The following is a 13,870-nucleotide window of genomic DNA, read 5'->3' as shown; positions in this document are numbered from 1 at the left end:
AAGTTGTATAATTATTTCATTATATGTTACAATGTAATAATAATAAAAATAAAGTACACAATAAATGTAATGCACTTGAATCATCTGAAAATCATCTCCCCGCTGCCACCCCGTTCATGGAAAAATTGTCTTCCATGAAACTTGTCCCTGGTGCCAAAAAGCTTGGGGACCGCTATCTTAGAGGTGAATATTAGTTTCTTATTACTGTCTTTGCTGTCCTATTTGCTATCTAAAATGTGATGTAGAACTCACTCCTATGCCATGCTAGTATAAATAGTATATACTGTAGCACTTATATAATTTAGGTAGGGTTTCGTTTCAGGTTTTTCAAGCATTGATTGTTAGGAGTGGGTAAAGGAGGTGGGGCTATTCATGACTCAGAATTTTTGTCACATTATATCTGTTTTATTATGTTTGAAGTGAGTCTGTATCAGGTACCTACTTTTCCATAAATAGTTAATTCTTCTACACTTTTCCAAAACTAGTTAAATCTTCTAGACTGTGCAAGTTCGTGCAGAATACGATCAACCCTATTCAGGATTTTGTATTTTGACTAATAGAAGTCCTTCTGACTTGCATATTTCATGCCAAATAATAACTTTTGTCATATTTATCTTAGCATATATTAACACAGAGCTCCTTAATGTTGTGATAATATCCATTTAATAAGATATTTCTTTTTAGGTCAGAATGAGAGTAAATTGATATCTGTTAATTAGTAATGTGACAATCAGGTACATGTAGTTGTAATATTGGTTTGTTTCAACCATTAAATAATAACTCCCCATTTTCTCCTCTCCCCAGCCTTTGATAACCACTTTTCTACTTTCTGTCTCTATGAATTTGAGTATTTTAGATATTTCATATAAAATATTCTAAACACCTCAAACAGTATGTGTCCTTTTGTGACTGGCTTATTTTCCTTAGTAAGGTTCAGGGTTCCTATATGTTGTAGTATGTGTGAGAATTTCCTACCATTCTAAAGACTGAATAATATTTCGTTATATGTAAATACCACATTTTGTTTATCCATTCATCTTTTTTTTTTTTTTTTTTTTTTGAGACAGAGTCTCACTCTGTTGCCCGGGCTAGAGTGCTGTGGCATCAGCCTAGCTCACAGCAACCTCAAACTCCTGGGCTTAAGCGATCCTACTGCCTCAGCCTCCCGAGTAGCTGGGACTACAGGCATGTGCCACCATGCCCGGCTAATTTTTTCTATACATATTTTTAGTTGTCCAGATAATTTTTATTTCTATTTTTAGTAGAGATGGGGTCTTGCTCAGGCTGGTCTCGAACTCCTGACCTTGAGCGATCCACCCGCCTCGGCCTCCCAGAGGGCTAGGATTACAGGCGTGAGCCACCACGCCCGGCCCAAGAATTCTTTATATATTGTGGATACTAAACCCTTATCATATATATGATTTCCAGATATTCTCTTTCTTTTTGTGGTTTCTCTTTTTACTTTCTTGCTAGTATCCTTTGACACACAAAAGTTTTTAATTTGATAAAAGTTTTCATGCTTTGAGTATCTTATCTAAGAAATCAGTACCTAATTTAAGGTCATGTACAATTTTCATCTGTGTTTCTTTCTAAGAATTTTATAGTTTAGGTCTTAAATTTAAGTCTTTGATCCATTTTGTGTATGGTTTGAAGTATAGGTCCAAATTCTTTTGCATGGTAGTATGGTTTGAATGTCCCCTCCTAAACTTATGTTGTAACTTAACCCCCAATGTGGCAGTAATGAGAGGTGGACCCTTCAAAAGATGATTGGATCATGAGAATTCTGCCCTCATACGTAGATTAATCCACTCATGGATTAATGGGTTAATAGATTAATAGGATTTCATGGGAATAAAACTGGTGGCTTTGTATTAGTAGGAAGAGGAAGAAAAACCTGAGCTAGCAGGTTAGTATGCTCAGCCCCCTTGCCGTGTGGTTCCCTGTGCTGCCTCAGGACTCTGTTGAGAGTCTCCACCAGCAAGAAGGCTCTGATCAGATGACCTTGGACTTCTTAGTCTCTAGAACTGTAAGAAGTAAATTCATTTTCTTTATAAATTACTCATTTTTGGGTATTCTATTATAAGCAATCGAAAATGGAATAATACATGGGGCTATCCAGTTGTCCCAGCACCATTTATTGAATGGGCTATTCTTCCCTTGATTGAATTGCCTTGGTACATTTCTCAAAAATCAATTAACTGTAAATATATGGATTCATTGGTCTATATTTCTGTTGTTATACCACACTATTTTAATTACTGTAGCTTTGTTATATGGTTTGAAATTATGAAGTATAAGTCCTCCAACTTTGTTCTTCTCTTTCAAGATTGCTTTGGTTATCCTGTGTCTGTTGCAGTTCCATCTGAACTTTAGGCTTAGCTTGTCCATTTCTGGAAAAAAACACAGTTGGAATTTTGATGAGGATTGCATTGAATCTATAGATCAATTTGAGGAATATTGCCATCTCAAATCAACTCTTCAAGACAGATTTGTATAACCCCATTTCAAATTGTGAGTCATAATATTTCTAGAGATGTGTACTGTTTCATTGTTTTCTTAGATTTTCTGTCAGGAATAGGAGATATTTGGTCCTAACCACTATGAAGCCATACCTTGGAGTGGGAGGTGCAGTGCGTTTTGTTTTTTTTTTTGCATTCTTCCTCATATTTGTCTTCCAATCTATCTCCCAATCTCCAGGATACCTGGAGGCGTGGTAACACTAGAACCTGAAAATTAACATCAGTATTGGCTATTTTGGAATTTAGTTGTGTTTTTTAAAATTTGGTTTTTTACTTACTGGTCCAGTAAGGTATATTTTGGGGTATTTGCTTTGGGTATTTAATGAACAATTGAACCACGCTGTCTATATGTTCAGTAGACTTTTTTTTTTTTTGCTACTTCATGTGATATGTAAATAAAGTCCTTTATTAATTTTATACATATTATGTATTATTTTATTTTTCTTGAAGGAATTCAGCTTTCAAGATCAAAATTAGTATGTGTTTACACGAGGACATTTCTTAATGTTATTACTACCTGCAAATACATTCTCCTATAATAATGCACTTTCAGTTTTCAGGAAAAATAGTGAAAGCCTTTTAAAAGTCCTGTCAATAAAATGTATAAAGGGAAGGAGGAGAACACAAGTATGATGAATCACTCCCTGTTCCCACCTCCAGCAAGTTCTCAAGAGAACCTCCTGCTTCAAAACATGAACACAGTCTCTCAGGATTGATTTTTATTTGATCATACTGTGGACAGGAAAAATGTATTCCTATTCTTTTTTTTTTTTTTTTTTTTTTTTGAGACAGAGTCTCACTCTGTTGCCTGGGCTAGAGTGCCGTGGCGTCAGCCTAGTTCACAGCAACCTCAAACTCCTGGGCTCGAGCAATCCTACTGTCTCAGCCTCCCGAGTAGCTGGGACTACAGGCATGTACCACCATGCCCGGCTAATTTTATATATATATATATATATATATATATGCATATATATATATATGGTTTTAGCTGTCCGTATAATTTCTTTTCTATTTTTAGTAGAGACGGGGTCTCGCTCTTGTTCAGGCTGATCTCGAGCTGAGCTCAAACAATCCGCCCGCCTCGGCCTCCCAGAGTGCTAGGATTACAGGCATGAGCCTCCGCGCCTGGACCCTATTCTTTTTGATACTATCAGTTTTATTGACTTTATTTTCACTTTCCTTCAAAAAGCACACAGTGTATGTTGATATGGATTCTCAAACCCATTTAGATGTAGCAGGGTCTTTAGAAGAATATATAGCCTTCTGATTATAAAAGCAATTGTTTGCTTATAGAAAAATCATAGGCATCAGACATTTAAAGAAAAAGGAAAATAAGAACATGTCTTTCATGTTCGATACCACTCAGTAACTTATAGGATGATATGAAAATAGTTTGGTTATAATTCTAACAAAACTAAAACCCCCTTCAACTGATGAAAAAAAATCAAACACTGAAGAATCAAATATCTACCAACTTAGCTAGCACTCCCGTCCTAATAAATGCTTTCCATTGCACTGAATATTAGAGTTAGAAATTCACTACATGTTAAGGCATATTTTAATTAATATGTTCCAGAATTGTAGTTATACTGGTAAGTGTTCCTGTTTACCCACTCCTGCCGTTACCCCACCCCTTCTGTCCAGGAAACAAAATGTTAAGTCATGGTTTTGGTGGCTATTGTAGATTTGAGCTGGCATATCACAATGTACTCACTAGGTTTTATGAGCGTAAATATTAAAATGTTATACAAAATGTAACGTAATTTACTCCACACTCCAATCTAAGATGGTTTAATGTCTTGACAAAAGGTGAGATGACCTAAGTGCATTTCACATTTTGTACACTTAGACCACCATATGCATAGATATTCTGATGCTAAATTCTTGGTCTTCAGTATCTCACAGGGCTAGATGCTCGGAAGTATGACAGAAACTAACCACAAAGTACCAGATGTTTCTTGCCATTTGCGATCTTGCAATAAAAATGTGCCAGATCAGGATCACAAGGGAAGTATTAAAACCGTAACATATGTTTCAAAACTTGTTCACATGTTTTCTATATATTGAGAGATCAGACAATTAGACATTTTTAATTTGATTGTAATTACTTGTGTTGTCTAGAGCATTATTTGCCAAGGCTAGTTGCCTGAATACTTACTAAAACAAAGATCCTGGAGCTCTACCCTAGATCTAAAGAACTGATACTCCATGCTGAGGCCTGGGAATCTGTAATTTAATGTTTTATAGATCATTTTAATGTGCCCACAGTTTGGGGAACCATAGATTTAGAACGTATTTTGCTCTGGGAGTTCTAGCCCATTCAACTTGTCTAAATTTGGTAATATAATTTTCACTTTAAAAGCTCTGAACGAATTTCAGGGTGGGAATATGATTGCTGACTCACCTTCATTTCCGGCTGAGGTAGGTGGGATTTAGTGTATTAAGGTCTGTTTATCTTTGAAATATTTGTCTGTTGGTTTATATTGCTGGATTTATGCTGCATTGGCCCTTTATGCTTTAGAAAATCTGGGTGGAGAGGATTAATTAAATGAAAATCACTGAATCTGTCTGTGTCATTGGTTAGCTAAATAAATAGCCTTTTGTGTCCTAACAGCAGCAGACTTTTTCTGGTTTAAGTTTTCCACATGGTTTATTATCAAGTATGACAACTTGTCGTGTATAATCAGCATCATGTTAGTCTCATGAGAATGGGCACTCCTTTAATCAGATGCTTTTCTTTAATCTGGTGGGGTGAGTCATATGGTGACCAAGACATTATTGTCATTTACTTTGTGGGATGGTAGTAGTATTGATGGTGGTGTGATTGGATGTGTGAATGTATGTTTGGTTTAGGTATGTAGATTTTCCAAAAAGAGGGAGATGGTAAATAAAGCATTCATGTACTCCTTATTTGTCTGTACATCAAAAACTATGGGTGGGTGCAATAGCTCATGCTTATAATCCTAGCACTTTGGGAGGCTGAGGTGAGAGGATTGCTTGAGGCCAGGAATTTGAGACCAGCCTGAGCAGGAGTGGTACCCCATCTCTACAAAAAAATAGAAAAGTGAGCCTGGCATGGTGGTGAGCGCCTGCAGTCTCAGCTACTCGGGTGACTGAGGCAGGAGGATCGCTTGAGTTCACTGCACTCTAGCCTGGGTGACAGAGAGAGACCCTGTCTCAAAAAAAAAAAAAATTATAATCATATCTTCTAGAATTTAGTAATAATTACCAGAAGATCTAGTTTTTCATATTATTTTTCTGTGATTTATTAGAGCCTGGGCAAGTTATTAAATTCTCTGAGTCTCATATTCTTCATATAATGAGGATGGATTTTACAGACTGTAAATCTATTATAAATCTAAAATTCCATGATTGAGTGATTGATTAAAACTCTTATAATTGAGGTCTTATTCTTTCCATTCCTTCTCAGTATTCTCACCATAATCCATCACCACAAATAAATGGTGTGTTTATTGTCCTACGTATGTGATTGATTTGTTCTCTTCTTATGTAGTATGACTTCTCATTTTCTTTATTTCTTTTGACTTTTGTCATTTGAGCTAGCCTCAAAATATGCTGATAACTTTGGGTTCTTTTATTCTTCTAAATTTATATATAACTTTTATTTTATTGTATACATATCCTCTCTCTCCAGTGAGTTGTCATGTATACATACAGACACAGCGAGGTTGCCATCTCTACAGACACGTCTGTACACTGCAATCCTTTAAGTCTCCATCACAGTAGGTAGTGGTAGCTACCACTGTCAAGTGTTTTGAGTACTTTTTTAGCATATGCTTGACACAAATCTAGGACAAAGGAATTTTTTTTTTTTTTTTGAGACAGAGTGTCACTTTGTTGCCCGGGCTAGAGTGAGTGCCGTGGCATCAGCCTAGCTCACAGCAACCTCAAACTCCTGGGCTTAAGCGATCCTACTGCCTCAGCCTCCCTAGTAGCTGGGACTACAGGCATGAGCCACCATGCCCGGCTAATTTTTTTGTATATATATTTTTTAGTTGGCCAGATAATTTCTTTCTATTTTTAGTAGAGACAGGGTCTCACTCTTGCTCAGGCTGGTCTCGAACTCCTGACCTCGAGCGATCCACCCGCCTCGGCCTCCCAGAGCTAGGATTACAGGCGTGAGCCACCGCGCCCGGCCTAGGACAAAGGAATTATCTCAAAGTATCTGTAATATGGTCAGAATAATGATAATAAAATATAAAATCATCAAACAATATAAGATAGTACATGTTTAAATGTTAAGCTGTGTGGCACAGACTAAACGATATAAATGTTAAAGGTCTTAAACATAGATAGTAGTCAGTGAAGACATTTTTGAGAAGTAGAGAGACTTAAATTGGTCCTTGAAAGATGAACAAAATTTGAATTTTCATGAAAAGGAAGGGCAGTGCACATTAGATGAAAATGTAGCATAACAAACACATGTTGTTTGTTAGATAGTGAGGAATTTGCGGTGAATTCATACTGAATAAAAATAGGAATGATTTTTTAATTGCTCACCACATATGATTTAGTGTGGCTTATAACAATAATGATTAATGGAAGAATCTAAATAATAACTAGAATCGGGAGTTGGAAAATTGTACATTTCCATAGTGGGAATAACAGATCATAGACACGTAGTCTGTGAGATCCTGTACAGTTAACTAGCACTGAGCTGTGCGGTTGGTTCTTAGGCAAAGCCACAAAAGTAAAGAATAGAGGGATACTTACTTCCAGGAGTCTTTTCGCCCCCATAATCAGAAGCTATACTATTTTCTTTTGGGGGAAGAATAGTTTTTTAAAAGATTTTTTTTTTCACTTAGAGCTTTAAAACGCAGGACACAGAGAAATGCTGTAGAAAATGTCAGTTTCAAAACACTGTCTCTTAATGTGATTCTGGATAAAGCTAAGAGTGACACCAAAGTGCAACTCAGTTAAATAGTGAGCACTATCGAGGGACCTAGGTTATATGTACATACTTTTCTGATGGTCCAGCTTATTATGAGGGTAAACTCTAGAATGCAGAGGAACAGAGACTACCTGTCATGACAGGAAACCTTATATGAAATTGGCTCCAATAGATTATATTGCCTGACAAGATTCTGAAGTGTTTTAGGTGTTCTGTGTTTCTGATTAAGAGCAGGTCAACAGCAGAATAGCAGATGTTAAGTTTGAAATGCTTTGCAGAATTTAGAAGGCTAACCAAAACTGTTTTCAACCTGGCTGTTATTCTACTTCTGTCAAACAAGATATGTTTGAAGTATTATCAATAAGAACAAGAAGGATTTCTCTCAGAAGCACTTTCAGGCCTGAGCACAGTGTCACACCTGTAACCTTACCACTTTGGGAGGTCAACGTGGGAGGCCAGGAGTTCAAGACCTGCCTGGGCAATATAACATCGAGATCCCACCTCTACAAAAACAATTAAAAAAAAAATTAGCCAGGCCTATGTACTCAGGATGCTGAGGTGGAAGGATTGCTTGAGCCAGGAATTCAAGGTTGCAGTGAGCTATGATCACACCATTGCATTCCGGCCTGGGCAATAAAAAAAACAAACACTTTCATTCACTGTATGTAGCTCACGACAATGATAGATCAAAATTCTTACATTGTTAGTGTTGCATATGGCAGAGATTTTAGCCTGGAAAAAATTTGAATACAAGTCTGTTAGAGCTAAGCCTCCCTTGGAAACAGAAGATCATAGCACATCTGGTATTTAGATCTGGTAGTCAGGAAGTGAGCTTTTTAGTAAAACTTCCCTGATTAGTAATACCTTTAAGTAATAAAACAAATTAACTTTCCTTCTGAATTTTTGAATGTAAATCAAATTCTGTAGGACATATCTTTAGGGCAAAAAAGATTTCAGTTTTAGATCAGTTGATAGTAAGCTACTCTCTCTAGCAGCAATTGAAGAGCAAGAGTAACTATCAAGATTTCTCCTAGTTGATGTTAAAAATAGCCCTATTTTAAATCACTTGGCATTATCTAAAGTGTGAAAAAGTTGTCCTGCTGATCCTAACTCTTAACAGTATGGAAAGCAGGTTTGGTATAATCTTCACTGATAGAAATCTGTGATGAGCTGATTTCTGTTCACAGAGATGAGGGTTGGGGAAAGACAATTGTCAAATAGTTACATTTTAAAGAATGAAAAGGATTGGTAAGTGGGAGCTACTGTCTATTCAGAATTTATCTCATTACACTTGATAAAAACCCTGTGTTGTAGGTAACATTTTCCCATTTTGTATAAGAAGAGAGGCTCAAGAAGGTTATTTTCCTTGGTTACATGTAGTGATGAGTTAGAATGCCTGACTCCAAAGGTATTTTTTTCCTTCTTTATTTCTTTTTTCCATACATACATCTGCTGAAAGACTCCAAAGTTTATTTTCCATTTTACAGGTTGCTTTCCAAGAAACTGGAAATTTTATTGTAAGAAACCAGGTTGACCTTAAGTTAATTTCCCAGTCTGTGTTTGCTTTAATAATGTCACAATATATTCTGAGGTCACTTTACTTAGTGCAGTTATATTAATCAGTGCTGTCACAGAGCCACCCAAAACTACAAATTACTTCTTTTTCTTCTGGTTTTTTTTTTTTTTTTTTTTAAAGAGAGAGGGTCTTGCTCTGTCGCCCAGGCTGGAGTGCAGTGGTGTGATCATAGCTCACTGCAGCCTCAAACTCCTGGACTCAAGCAATCTTCCCGCCTTAGCCTCCCCAGTTGGCTGGAATTACAGGTGCACACCCCCATGCCCAGCTAATTTTTTTTTTTTTTTTTTAATTTTTGTAGAGATGGAGTCTCACTGTGTTGCCCAGGCTGATCTCGAACTCCTGGCCTCAAGTGATCCTCCTACCTTGGCCTCCCGAGGTGTTGGGACTATAAGTGTGAGCCATGGACCCAGGCCTACAAATTGCTTCTAAAAGGAAAACTATTATAATTATAAGCAATATTTGAGATTTATTAAAAGCCTATCTGTAAAGGTAGACCTTAATGCTTTATGAGAATTTATAAAGATTATCATCTTTCTAGGATATACTGGCCTCAAATTTTGCATAATAGATTGTGTCTGTTTTATGTAACATTTTAAAGTTTTTATTTATGTAGTTTCAAAGGTATTTATATAGGCAGGAATAAGTGAAATGTCATTAAGCAGAATCCATGTTTGTCATGATATTGAGGGGATACTCTGTGTTGCATGTCAACTAGAAATACCTGAGGAATTTTATGTATAAAAAATTTTCCAAAAAATTATATTAAAGGTCTGAGTTTTATTTTGGTTAGTCTCAGCTCATATGAAAAGTGTTTTATGTGGCTTAAAGGAAAATTATTTTTGTTAACTTTAAAAGTGGAAAACTAATCAGAATCTGTGATATATAGAAATGTTTATTGATGTTTTGTTTTTCAAAGGTATTTTTAATACCCACAGATGATAGAATACTCAAGTTTCTTTGTTTTCATTAATAGGATTAATTAATTCAGAGCCCATCCATGAATTTTGAATTCTTTAATTTGCTTACAAAAAATGAAAGCATTTAAATGTCTAATCCCTCTCTGTATGAAATTTGTGAGTGGTAGAAAACAATGATGCGAACAACTGAAAAAGTCCTGGAAATATGTCTGCAAATGGATTCTGAATGAGAAGGATGTCATTTCTATCTGGATTCAGTATTTTAGATGATGAAGTTCTGCTCCAAATATCTGAGGCAGGAGAAAGTAGTAAATTGTCAAGTTATCTGGTCTGATTTTCTTCTTCAGACTGTTCCCCTTTGTTCTCCATTCTGTGCAAGAGACCAAGACCTTCCTTTTCCTTTTATTGCATGAGACTAGCTTGTGCCCAGTACTTCTGGGTATATTTGTAGTTTTCTTAAGTTGGAGAATATAAATCTGTTGATAATAATAGGCCTTCTCTTGACTTGCAGATTATATGAAGTGAAGATTAAATAAGGCACTATGAATCTCAGTGTCAGCAGATGTTATCACTAGACAACCTTTCCGGTCTCCATTACTTTTTTTTAATTTCAACTTGTTACAGGGGTACAAACATTTAGGTTACATTTATTTCCTTTGCCATGTCCGAGTCAGAGCTTCAAACATGTCCATCCCCCAGACAGTGTGCATTACACCCATTAGATGTGTATATACCCATCCCTCCCCCCACCTGCCCGACACCCGATGATTGTTATTACTGTATGTGCACATAAGTGTTGATAAATTAATACCAATTTGATGGTGAGTACATGTGGTGCTTGTTTTTCCATTCTTGTGATACTTAGTATAATGGGCTCCAACTCTATCCAGCATAATGCAAGAGGTGCTAGATCCATTACTATTTAATCAGGTCAAAAAAGTTTTTACAATATTTCCTTCCTAGCTATCAACTAGAAGATGGAGAGGGCACAGCCTAGATTAATGGTTTTGTCGTCGGATTGACCTGAGTTCCAGTTAAAGCTCTTCCATAGTTTTCTCATCTTCTAATGGAACTATTATTTTATCACTTGTAAGGTTGACATGGAAATTAAGTAAAATGCCACATATGAAATATTTACCATAGTGCCTGTCAATTAACAGGTACCTTTTAAATGCTTGCTGTTTTCCTGTCCCTCTTGAGCTCCCTCAGAGATCAATAGTTTCAGTGACTAGACAAATCTTATTCATTTTTGTGCTAGTTAGATGCTCATGACAATACCTGATAAATAGCAAGTACTCAGGAAATGTTTTTCCCAGTGAATGAATTAATAGCAGGTAGATCCACAACTTGGTGGCAAAAATTATGGTGCTTTTCCTTTTACTGAGATTCTTGCAAAGAGAAGGAGTATAGTTGATCGCAGGGCCCCTCCCCTACACCCATTTAGGGACTTCATTGTCACTCGTAACTATTTATCGCAAGTCTTTAGTGAAACAAAGAATTACTCTTCAACTAAAATTTGATCACTAAGTATCCAGTTCCGCATACTCTGGGTGTGCAGATAAGCTTCAGTTTAAGTCCCAGAAATAAGCCAGATTCCTAGAATGGCTCAGAATTACCCTGACTTCCTTGAATGCCTTTGGCTAAAAAACAAGCTAGGATTATTGGTGTGATTGTGAATCTGGCTTATGTCCCAGGAACGTGGATTCTGCTGAATGTGTCAATTGGTTTGACTTTTTTTATTGAAAATTCCTTGTTCAAATGGAAATCTTTGCTCTATAATACTGAAATCATCTGAAAGAAGAATAAAAATTAATTTTTTCAGGAAAGTATTATTACAATATAGTGAGAACTTAAACTTTTTATGTAAGCTTTTTATTTTTTAATTTTATTATTATTACGTTTTTTAGAGATGGAGTCTCATTCTGTCACCCAGGTTGAAGTGCAGTGGTGCAATCATAGCCCACTGTAACCTTGAACTCCTGGGCTCTTAGTGATCCTCCTGCCTCAGCCTCCTGAGTAGCTGGGACTACAGGCCCGTGCACCACGAAGCCCAGCTAATTTTTCTTTTTTTAGTAGAGACAGGGTCTTACTCTTGCTCAAGCTTATGTAAGCTTTTCATAGCTATAAAAGGAACTATGATGCTATATGCCCAAACTTGCTCACTTTTAATGTTAAGGAGAAACTTTTTGGTTTCTTTTATGTTCTCTCTGGATACAAATCTTTTGTTAGTTTTCCCCCCTCCATGCCTAGGTTGCTCTTCTTGATTGGTCTCCCTGGAGCCCTTCAGTGATGATCCTTGACCACTGTGCATTAAGTCAGGTTACCCAGGAATACAAAACTGTGGTACATTAACCCAGTGAGACAGGACTATATTATGCAATGAGTATGGGCATGTGGAGGCAGGGAGGGGGAAGAAGGAGAATTGGGTGATAATTAGTGAAGTTTTTAAATCAAGGCTTATGAAGATCCTGAGAGGGTCCATGAATGCCCTGAAATTGCTTGGTGAACATTCTGGGAAGGGGGGCCATTCTTTATTCAAATTGTCTAAGGGGTTAATCCAAAAAAGCCTAAGAACTGCTGTGATTAGATCATTATCTTAGAGGCAGTCCTGGACTTTTGGGTGTTTGATTTTATAGAGCCCACACTTTCAAGCATGATGAGGGGCAATGTTGTGTGATAGCTAAGAGCCCAGACCTTGAAACCAGACTGCTTGGTTTGCATCCAAGCTCTGCTGTTTGTACATCCTTGGTCAGGGCTCATCCCTGTACCTCAATTTTCACACCTACAAAATGAGGGTACTAATGATACCTGTCTCAAAGAGTTGTTATGAGGATTTAATTAATGTATGTGTGTATACATATACATACATATATGTATATACAAAGTGCCTACTGTAGTGCCTGGCGCTTGGTATTGGCAATTATTATTATGCATTGATATCGCTAAAACTGACTTATCTGAATCTGGACTGTCAAATGACAAGGGTACTGCTTTCAGTCTTCAGCAGTGTCTTCTTTTTTTGTACATATTGCATACACAGATATGTAACTATTTTGTTGCATTTTAAAAAATTAGTAGAAAAATGGAAGTATCAGTAATAAGCATAAGAGACTAGTAATGAACATAACTCTCATAAATCTAATATGATTGAGACAAAGAAATCATTATGCCCAAAGAGGTGAAACTTGAGTCTCAGTTGTATGCTTTGTGGACTTAAGCAGCTATCAGCTGTTCAGATGGGGCAGGGGAGAGAATTACAGAGCACATATAAAATGATAGAAGTATATCATTTAAAGGCCAGGTGTGGTGGCTCACACCTGTAATCCTAGCACTCTGGGAGGCCGAGGCGGGTGGATCGTTTGAGCTCAGGAGTTCAAGACCAGGCTGAGCAAGAGCGAGACCCCGTCCCTACTAAAAAAAAAAAATAGAAAGAAATTATATGAGCAACTAAAAATATATATAGAAAAAATTAGCCAGGCATGGTAGCGCATGCCTGTAGTCCCAGCTACTCGGAAGGCTGAGGCAGGAGGATTGTTTGAGCCCAGGAGTTTGAGGTTGCTGTGAGCTAGGCTGATGCCATGGCACTCTAACCTGGGCAACAGAGTGAGACTCTGTCTCAAAAAAAAAACAAAAAAAAGAAGTATATCATTTAAAAATGTGTCCAGGCCAGGCATGGTAGTTCATGGCTATAATCCCAACACTTTGGGAGGCCAAGGCAGGAGTATTGCTTGAGGCTAGGAGTTCAAGACCAGCTGGGGCAACATAGTGAGATCCTGTCTCTACAAAAAAATAAAAAATTAAAAAATCAGCCATGCATGGTGGTGTATCTATAGTCCCAGCTACTTGGGAGGCTGAAGCAGGATGATCTCTTGAGCCCAGGAGTTTGATGTTACAGTGAGCTATGATTATGCCACTGCACTCTAGCCTGGGCAACAGAGCAAAACTC

The 13,870-nt window shown here is 37.1% G+C and overlaps 1 protein-coding gene across 6 annotated transcripts in view; it reads left to right on the top strand.

The window, feature by feature from the left end:
- Positions 1 to 13,870, top strand: part of BCL2L13 (BCL2 like 13) — an 85,754-nt gene that overhangs the window by 37,416 nt on the left and 34,468 nt on the right. Inside the window, exon 1 of one of the 6 annotated variants that reach the window (XM_045554629.1) lies at positions 2,496 to 2,511. The exons of the other annotated variants lie outside the window; for them this stretch is intronic. The gene's annotated coding sequence lies outside the window, so the exon portion shown is untranslated. Of the gene's footprint in view, positions 1 to 2,495; positions 2,512 to 13,870 lie in introns of those variants that run through there. 6 annotated transcript variants of the gene reach the window in all.

This window comes from Lemur catta, chromosome 6 (assembly GCF_020740605.2).
Source record: "Lemur catta isolate mLemCat1 chromosome 6, mLemCat1.pri, whole genome shotgun sequence".
Lineage (NCBI taxonomy): Eukaryota > Metazoa > Chordata > Mammalia > Primates > Lemuridae > Lemur > Lemur catta.
Note: the sequence above shows the minus strand (reverse complement) of the source record. Positions and strands in the feature narration are given on the sequence as shown.